This window comes from Canis aureus, chromosome 25, assembly GCF_053574225.1.
Source record: "Canis aureus isolate CA01 chromosome 25, VMU_Caureus_v.1.0, whole genome shotgun sequence".
In the NCBI taxonomy this organism is placed as follows: Eukaryota; Metazoa; Chordata; class Mammalia; order Carnivora; family Canidae; genus Canis; species Canis aureus.
In genome coordinates, this window is record NC_135635.1 from 26,570,196 (window position 1) to 26,580,062 (window position 9,867).

Sequence of the window (9,867 nt, forward strand, 5' to 3'; positions counted from 1 at the left end):
CCCCGAGTGCAGCTCCCCGGCCCCGAGTGCAGCTCTCCGGCCCCGAGTGCAGCTCCCAGGCCCCGAGTGCAGCTCCCCAGCCCGCGCGCAGCTCCCCGAGCTCACCTCCCCGGCCCCGCCCCAGCTCCCCGCCCGCGCACCAGGGCAGCCCGCGAGGGGAGCGGCAGGACCGCGCGAGGCTGGGGGCCCGCGGGCGCGGCCCCGCGCTGCCGGGCGGGAGGCTGGGGGGGCCGGGGTCGTGGCCGCGCCCCGGACCGGGTGGGGCCGGGGTCCGGGGCGGCGGCGGCTCCTCGCGCGGCTCTGGGGGCGCGGACACCCCGGCAGAGCCCCTCCGGGGTGGGGCATGGCAGCCGGGAGCATCACCACGCTGCCCGCCCTGCCGGCGCCTCCCGCCCGGACACTTCAAGGACCCCAAGAGGCTGTACTGCAAAAACGGGGGCTTCTTCCTGCGGATCCACCCCGAGGGCCGGGTGGACGGGGTCGGGGAGAAGAGCGATCCTCACGTCAAATTGCAACTTGAAGCAGAAGAGAGAGGCGTTCTGTCCGTCTGAGGAGCATGTGCAAATCGCTATCCTGCTATGAAGGCAGGTGGAAGGTTACTGGCTTCTCAGTGTGTTACCGACGAGTGCTTCTTTTTTGAACGATTGGAATCTAAGACCTACAATACTTACTGGCCAAGGAAATGCTCCAGTTGGTATGTGGCACTGGAACGAACTGGGCAGTGTAAACTTGGACCAAAAACAGGACCTGGGCAGAACGCTATACCTTTTCTTCCAATGTCTGCTAAGAGCTGATCTAAATGGCAGCATCTGATCTCATTTCACATGAAAGAAGATGCATATTTTGGAAATTTGTTAATGAAAGAAAAAAAATGTGTACAGTTATCTGCTCGGTTTGGATAAATGGTCAGATAACCTTTTATCTAAGAGTAAATATTTAATCATTGCCTTACTAAAGAAAAAGCAACAAAAATGCCTGGAAAATGTATAGACTTCCACCTTTTATATTGCATTTGCCTTTATCTAGTGAAGCTTACTTAGAGCTACACTCTCTTCCTTACATTTGCTTCATTTGAAAAGAGATTTTTAAAATTTGCACATTTTCTTCAAGTAAGTTTTCTTCAGGTAAATTATACTGTGAGAAAATTAAAATCAGATATTTAGTTAACCCCAAATGTCCACTACTTTTTATAATATGGCACACATTATTCTGCATGTACAATTTACTTAAGATTTTTAAAAATATGCAAATATGGATTTAATCCATTCCTGTCATAGTTCTGTAATTATCAGTTCCTTGTGATAGAGTTTATAGAACAAGCCTGCGTAAACTGCTGGAAGTTCTTCCGTGGTGAAATCAATCTTGTCAAACCCTTCTCTGTATCCATAGAGCAGCAGCCTAGCGACTCTGCTGGTGATGGGAGTTGTATTTTCAGTCTTGGTCAGGTCATTGAGATCCATCCATTCACACCTCAAGCATTCATGCTGGCAAAAATTTATGGTGAATGAATATGGCTTTAAGAGACAGATGATATACATATCTGACTTCCCCAAAGCTCCAGGGTTGGCGTGCTGTTGCTGAATGCTCAGGAGGAACTTGAACTCTGATTTTATAGCAGTCTCTTCAAAAACTTCTCGAACTGCTGTGTCTCCTACATAAAAGATAGGTGTACAAATCAGTAAGGATCACATTTTGAGAATTTTAATCACCAAAGATTTTCAGATATAGTAGCACTATCCAAAGGTTGAAAAGCAAAACTTCAATATAAACTCTTTGCCTTCTGGACATCCTGAAATACTAAAGTATTTTCTTACAACTATACATCTTAGAAGCTTTTGAAATAGCGAATATTTCTTTGGCTGCTATTTGTAGGCTTACCCACCTCGTATGTATATTTTGGGGGTCACATTTTTAATCTCTTCTGACTCTATTTCCCAAAAGTTGAAAACACAGGTTCTTACCATTAATACTCTTACATATTTCTTCATTATTTCCTGTTTGTGATCATCCATCAAAACTGCCTAAATTTATACATATCAGTATTAAGAAAAATTGATTCATTCTTCCTTACAAGAGTTTGTAGAGCTGCAGAATGCACTGAGGTGTGGAAAGTTCAAAACCTTCCTGGTGATCTTGGGTGGGACTGTCAAGCCTCTAAAGTCATAGAAGAGTTTCATTTATAACCATTTTGTTATGCTCCCCTAATTATTCTGTCAGGGGAATCCCAGTAGTAATTTTTGGCATTCCCTTTCGTTTCTTGAGATTCCAAAGAACTATTTTATCAAAAGTGTTAAAAAAAAAAGAAAAGCTTGCAATTTACAGAATTTTATAATACGACATGGATTTCACATTTTATAAGGTTGATTTTTCAATATTATGCAAATTTCTGGGACAGGATTTTGATCACCATTAATATTTCTGTGGTTGCTTTTTCTAAATCTCCAGAAGAACCCCCTAAGTGGGCTTTGTCTAATTTTGTGATGCTTTGTCAGTGTCTCCTAAAGTGTTTATGAGAAACTCTTTAAAAAGCTGCCTTCTTTGCTAAGTTTGCTTAGAAGCTTCCCAATTTCACAATTGTCACAGGCATAGATTTTTGTTCAAAGACCTCTATTCAATGCTTCTATTTCCTTGTTTGTCAAATAGAAAATTATACTGTTGAAGAAGAAATCAAGAGAAAACATCTCAATTTTCCTGCAGTTGGACTATTGCCTTGTCTTAACAATTGCCTACATAAGCTCATGTTTGTTTTCTAAGAAAGAGCTATAGCACTATGCACAGGAAAAACAAAGTATTCTAAAATGTAAGACATTTGTCCACCATTTTGAATTACATGCTGACTTCCCCTTGAGATTTTCCATAGATTAAACATGGTTTGAAATTACTGTTTTAAACTAAAAACATTAAAAAAAATTTATGTGAATAAAAGGAGAATCTTCCTTAAGAAAGATAATTTTCAGCTGGGAATACAATAGATGTTTATTAAATTTGTTACAGGTTGTGTCACTAGTCTTAAGTGAAATCAGCAAATGACATTTACAATTTAACTATTGTCGAAATGTTTACTCTGTCAGCACTTTTTTTTTTAATTTTTACTTATTTATGATAGTCACACACACAGAGAGAGAGAGAGAGGCAGAAACACAGGCAGAGGGAGAAGCAGGCTCCATGCACTGGGAGCCTGATGTGGGATTCGATTCCGGGTCTCCAGGATCGTGCCCTGGGCCAAAGGCAGGCGCCAAACCGCTGCACCACCCAGGGATCCCCTCTGTCAGCACTTTTAAAAAAATAACCACGGGGGTTCCGTTAAACTCTTACTACCACTAATCAAGAATTTGGCATTTCAGTCAGAATCTAGTCTTTTTATATATCATGGAGGCACAGGACAGACTAGTGAGTGAATCTACCCTACTCAGCAGTCACTTGAGCTGTTGATTAGAAATCAGCACTGCCTGGGTAGTTTGATCAGTTTACCTTGAATCAACATATTATTGACTAGACTAAAAATTGATTGGTATATAAGTGCTTTTGCATCCAGGGTATGGGTGACTCCTTCCTCCTCAAAATGGAAATCTTTACCCCACAGCTTTTTTGCCATGAATTTAAATTTGGTTATCCAGATAAACTGCTTTATTCTGTTGTACCTTTATTTTAACGTACTGTAAGCTCAAGTGAAATAACATTTACTATTTTATATGTTTAAGGAACATAGGAAAAACCAAGAAGTTTTCATTTTTATTTTTGCTGACTGAGAGATATGTTTAAATATGTCACAGTGTTTTTGTTTAGTTACAGGACAGTGAAATGGAATTTATTTTGTTATTTCTAGTTTGTAATATTTAACAATAGGGTTAGGTTGAAATAAAATAGGAAAAACTGTGCAGAATGTGGGTTTCCCCGGTGTTTCCCTCTGATTCTGGTGCAATGATGAGCTCTGAACAGACCCCCTGCTGCTTTCTGGTCCTTTGACCATGCAGGAGATTCTCTTCCTGTCCATGGTAATGATGATATTTTAGGAAGGCAATTTCTCTGTTTTTAACCTTGTAGATACTTTTGTACTATTAGGGTATTATATTACAGCCTGAAGATTGTATTCTATTTTGTATATGCTTCCCCTTAATATTTTAAGTGCTTCATTTACCTAGTATTATCAAAGAATGAAGGATTCCAAACAAATGTGTTTCCCAGTTAACTAGAGTTTACTACTCAAGAGCTAATAGGAATGTGTGCACATTTGTGATGGTTGTATTCCTAAAATATATACACTCCTAAATACAGAGTTTAAAGAAAATAATTTCAATACTTAGGTAATTTGGCTCATCCTCAAGGATAATCTGTTATGTTATAAGACAGAAATGCTCTAATATGGACATAGTCTCCAGAACTCTATTATCAGTTATCATTTCTAGTTGCTTTCAGGGTTTTATCAGTTCTAAGGGAAAGCTTTAATTTACATACTCCTAAGCAATATGATGAACGCCAGCTGCTTTTCTTGTAACTCCTCATGGTTGAGGTATATATATGCTCTCTAGATAGGTAGGGTTGTTGTGCCAGCCACAAATACTTAATTCAGAATTCACTACTTTTTCCGTTTTTTTTTTTTTTAATTTGTACTTGAAGTGTTCTGGAGTACACTTAAACCTAAAATAATATATACTTGGCTTGAAAATGTGTTCTTCATTTGCATTTAAATATAAGTAAACTGAAAATTCACAAGATCCATAAAAACTCAAAAGGAAAAAGTCAATTCATTTGAGAAGGCAAGATGCAGAGGAGGAAGCTAAACATACTTCCTGTAGCCTGATTTTTGCCCACCATGGATTGGGTAAGGATCTAAGATATAAATTTAACTAGTTCACACACACTCTCATATATCACATAAGGATAGTATGAAATAATTAGGTGTTCCAAAATAAGTGGCCCCCTCTTTCACTACTTGTACCACCACAAAATCTGTTATTTCAACAGAAGACCTAAGCAATAGAATTTAAGCAGAAGATCCTTAAGTACCTAGGCCAAAATTTGCTATGGACATATCTCAGTGTAGTAAATTTACTTATGGTTTGTTAGGAGTTGGCTATTTACTGTTTATAGGGCATTTTCATCTGTGTAACATTTTAAAAAATCAAGTTTCAAATATATATACATTTTTAAATATTTATAAAGAACCTAGGAAGTTGCCTTTATATATAAATGTTGGCTAAGTAGGGGACATACATATGGAGGAAAAAAACCATGGAGAAATAATACTGAGATCAAATGAGGCATCTTGATTTATTATGATTCAGATTGCATTTGACCCAGTCAAGGGTCAGGAATAGGTAGGAAAACTCTTTCTTCTTTCTTCTATTTACTGTAAAATCAGTAACATGAAGAGTTCTTAGCTTATTTCACATTTCCCTGTTTGAAGTATTGAGCTCAGGAAGTTGTTTTAGGGAGTTCTCATTTAAGACTTTCTGGTAGGAGACATTTCACTAAGTTTTGACTTCCTGACTATTTAAAATAAATAGTAGATAAAGAGGAGAATTAAGTCACTACTGCTCTATAGGTGACTTTATAAATACTTATTTTGAGGTTCATTTAAAAGTTACTGTTCATCCTTGTGGGGTGAAATGGTCAAGAATTTGTGTTTTCTTATAGTTTAATTCCAGTAACAATATTAGTCAAATCCAAAATAACCCTTGATTGCTAAAATTTTCGAATGTATATGCAAAGCTATTTGTTTCCTTTTTTTAATATTTTATTTATTTATTCATGAGACACACACACACACACACACACACACACAGACGCAGAGACATGGGCGGAGAGAGAAGCACCGCGCCTAATGTGGGACTCTATCCCAGAACTCCAAAATCACGCCCTGGGCCAAAGGGAGGGGCTGAACCACTGAGCCACCCAGGGATCCCCAAAGCTTTTTTTTTTTTTTTTCCATGACATATCATTTTATAAAATTAAAATTTCAGTGTTCATAAATCAAATTATACTAGAATACAATAACATCATATGTGTTGTTTATGGCTCCTCTATGAGGCCAGTATCACCTTAATTCCAAAACCAGACAAAGACCCCACCAAAAAGGAGAATGATAGAACACTATCCCTGATGAACATGGATGCAAAAATTCTCAACAAGATACTAGCCAATAGCATCCAACAATACTTTAAGAAGATTATTCACCATGACCAAGTAGGATTTATTCCTGGGACGCAAGGCTGGCTCAACACTCGTAAAAAAAAATCAATGTGATTCATCATATCAGCAAGAGAAAAACCAAGAACCACATGATCCTCTCATTAGATGCAGAGAAAACATTTGACAAAATACAACATCCATTCCTGAACAAAATTCTTCAGAGTGTAGGGATAGAGGGAACATTCCTCGACATCTTAAAAGCCATCTACAAAAAGTCCACAGCAAATATCATTCTCAATGGGGAAGCACTGGGAGCCTTTCCTCTAAGATCAGGAACAAGAAAGGGATGTCCACTCTCACCACTGCTATTCAACATAGTACTAGAAGTCCTAGCCTCAGCAATCAGACAACAAAATGACATTAAAGGCATTTAAATTGGCAAAGAAGAAGTCAAACTCTCCCTCTTCGCCGATGACATGATACTCTACATAGAAAACCCAAAAGCCTCCACCCCAAGATTGCTAGAACTCATACAGCAATTTGGTAGCTTGGCAGGATACAAAATCAATGCCCAGAAATCAATGGCATTTCTATACACTAACAATGAAACTGAAGAAAGAGAAATTAAGGAGTCAATCCCATTTACAATTGCACCCAAAAGCATAAGATACCTAGGAATAAACCTAACCTAAGTGGTAAAGGATCTATACCTTAAAAACTATAGAACACTTCTGAAAGAAATTGAGGAAGACACAAAGAGATGGAAAAATATTCCATGCTCATGGATTGGCAGAATTAATATTGTGAAAATGTCAATGTTACCCAGGGCAATTTACACATTTAATGCAATCCCTATCAAAATACCATGAACTTTCTTCAGAGAGTTGGAACAAATTATTTTAAGATTTGTGTGGAATCAGAAAAGACCCCGAATAGCCAGGGGAATTTTAAAAAAGAAAACCATAGCTGGGGGCATCACAATGCCAGATTTCAGGTTGTATTACAAAGCTGTGGTCATCAAGACAGTGTGGTACTGGCACAAAAACAGACACTTAGATCAGTGGAACAGAATAGAGAACCCAGAAGTGGACCCTCAACTTTATGGTCAACTAATATTCAATAAAGGAGGAAAGACTATCCACTGGAAGAAAGACAGTCTCTTTAATAAATGGTGCTGGGAAAATTGGACATCCACATGCAGAAGAATGAAACGAGACCACTCTCTTTCACCATACACAAAGATAAACTCAAAATGGATGAAAGATCTAAATGTGAGACAAGATTCCATCAAAATCCTAGAGGAGAACACATGCAACACCCTTTTTGAACTTGGCCACAGTAACTTCTTGCAAAATACATCCACGAAGGCAAGAGAAACAAAAGCAAAAATGAACTATTGGGACTTCATCAAGATAAGAAGCTTTTGCACAGTAAAGGATACAGTCAACAAAACTAAAAGACAACCTACAGAATGGGAGAAGAGATTTGCAAATGACCTATCAGATAAAGGGCTAGTTTCCAAGGTCTATAAAGAACTTATTAAACTCAACAGCAAAGAAACAAACAATCCAATCATGAAATGGGCAAAAGACAGGAAGAGAAATCTCACAGAGGAAGACATAGACATGGCCAATGCGCACGTGAGAAAATGCTCTGCATCACTTGCCATCAGGGCAATACAAATCAAAACCACAATGAGATACCACCTCACACCAGTGACAATGGGGAAAATTAACAAGACAGGAAACCACAAATGTTGGAGAGGATGTGGAGAAAGGGGAACCCTCTTGCACTGTTGGTGAGAATGTGAACTGGTGCAGCCCCTCTGGAAAACTGTGGAAGTTCCTCAAAGAGTTAAAAGTAGATCTGCCCTACAACCCAGCAATTGCACTGCTGGGGATTTATCCCAAAGATACAGATGCAGTGAAACGCCGGGACACCTGCACCCTGATGTTTATAGCAGCAATGTCCACCATAGCCAAACTGTGGAAGCAGCCTCGGTGTCCATCGAAAGATGAATGGATAAAGAAGATGTGGTCTATGTATACAATGGAATATTACTCAGCCATTAGAAACGACAAATACCCACCGTTTGCTTCGATGTGGATGGAACTGGAGGGTATTATGCTGAGTGAAGTAAGTCAATCGGAGAAGGACAAACATTATATGGTGAATATAAAAAATAGTGAAAGAAATAGTGAAAGAAAATAGTGAAAAGAGAATAAAGGGGAAAGGAGAACAAATGAGTGGAAATATCAGAAAGGGAGACAGAACATGGGAGACTCCTACCTCTGGGAAACGAACAATGTGTGGTGGAAAGGGAGGTGGGCAGGGGGTAGGGGTGACTGGGTGATAGGCACTGAAGGGGACACTTGATGGGATTAGCACTGGGTGTTATGCTATATGTTGGCAAATTGAACTCCCATAAAAAAATAAAACATAATAAATAGGTGGTGGTGGAAAGTGGAATACTTAGCAAATGGTGGGTATACAATCATCATCATCATTTTGGGACTGTGAAGATACAAGTAATACATAAGAGGGATATTCTTTTCCCTTAGGAGATTTGAATATCTCCTTGACACAAAATAAATGGATGGAGAGAGGAAGGATTTGTAAACCTAAAACTCTATTTGAGCCCGAATGTCCAAAGGATTAGGAGAGTTGATAGCAGATTTCAGTGCTCTAATAAGGTTGGTGTTTTTCTTCTGTCACTCATCATCCCCATGTGTCACCACATTACATACACCACACATCCACCACAGCCTCTCATTTAAGAAGTTGACTGGATAATTCTTGGACAACAATGATTTTGAGAGTTCATTTTGTACATTACCCTGTTCTGAGCAGGAGCCCATCTGAGGCATTCCACACCCAAGTGAGACAGACAAGCACAAGGCCAGAGATCCTCTAATTTCACCAATTAACTCTCACCACTGTGCAAGCCACAAATGATCATCTTCTATTCTGAATTCCGCAAATACTTCATTTGTATATTACTTTTTTTTAATTTATTTTTTATTGGTGTTCAATTTATTAACATACAGAATAACCCCCAGTGCCCGTCACCCATTCACTCCCACCCCCCGCCCTCCTCCCCTTCTACCACCCCTAGTTCGTTTCCCAGAGTTAGCAGTCTTTACGTTCTGTCTCCCTTTCTGATATTTCCCACACATTTCTTCTCCCTTCTCTTATATTCCCTTTCACTATTATTTATATTCCCCAAATGAATGAGAACATATAATGTTTGTCCTTCTCCGACCAACTTACTTCACTCAGCATAATACCCTCCATTTGTATATTACTTTTGACAACACTTTCTACTTTGTGTTACAGCTTTGCTTTATACCTTGTATTAGAGTAGCAGCTTCTTTAGTGCAGGGGCCATATGTCATCTTTTTTTGGTCTTTTTCTAGTTTCTTTTAGTTATTTATTTTTTACTGAATATAATGAGCTTACAATGTTCTTATATTACTCTCACATGTCCAATATAAGAATTCAACAATTCCACATATTTCTCAGTGCTCATGAAGATAAGTTCCATTTATTTATTTATTTTAATAATATATTTATTTTTTATTGGTGTTCAATTTGCCAACATACAGAATAACACCCAGTGCTCATCCCGTCAAGTGCCCCCCTCAGTGCCCGTCACCCATTCACCCCCACCCCCCACCCTCCTCCGCTTCCACCACCCCTAGTTTGTTTTCCAGAGTTAGGAGTATTCATGTTCCC

General features: G+C 39.0%; 1 pseudogene; it reads left to right on the forward strand.

Annotated features, from left to right (window-relative positions):
• The first annotated feature begins 343 nt into the window (after positions 1-343).
• On the forward strand, positions 344-1,875 carry LOC144297636 (fibroblast growth factor 2 pseudogene; annotated as a pseudogene).
• Positions 1,876-9,867: the final 7,992 nt, after the last annotated feature.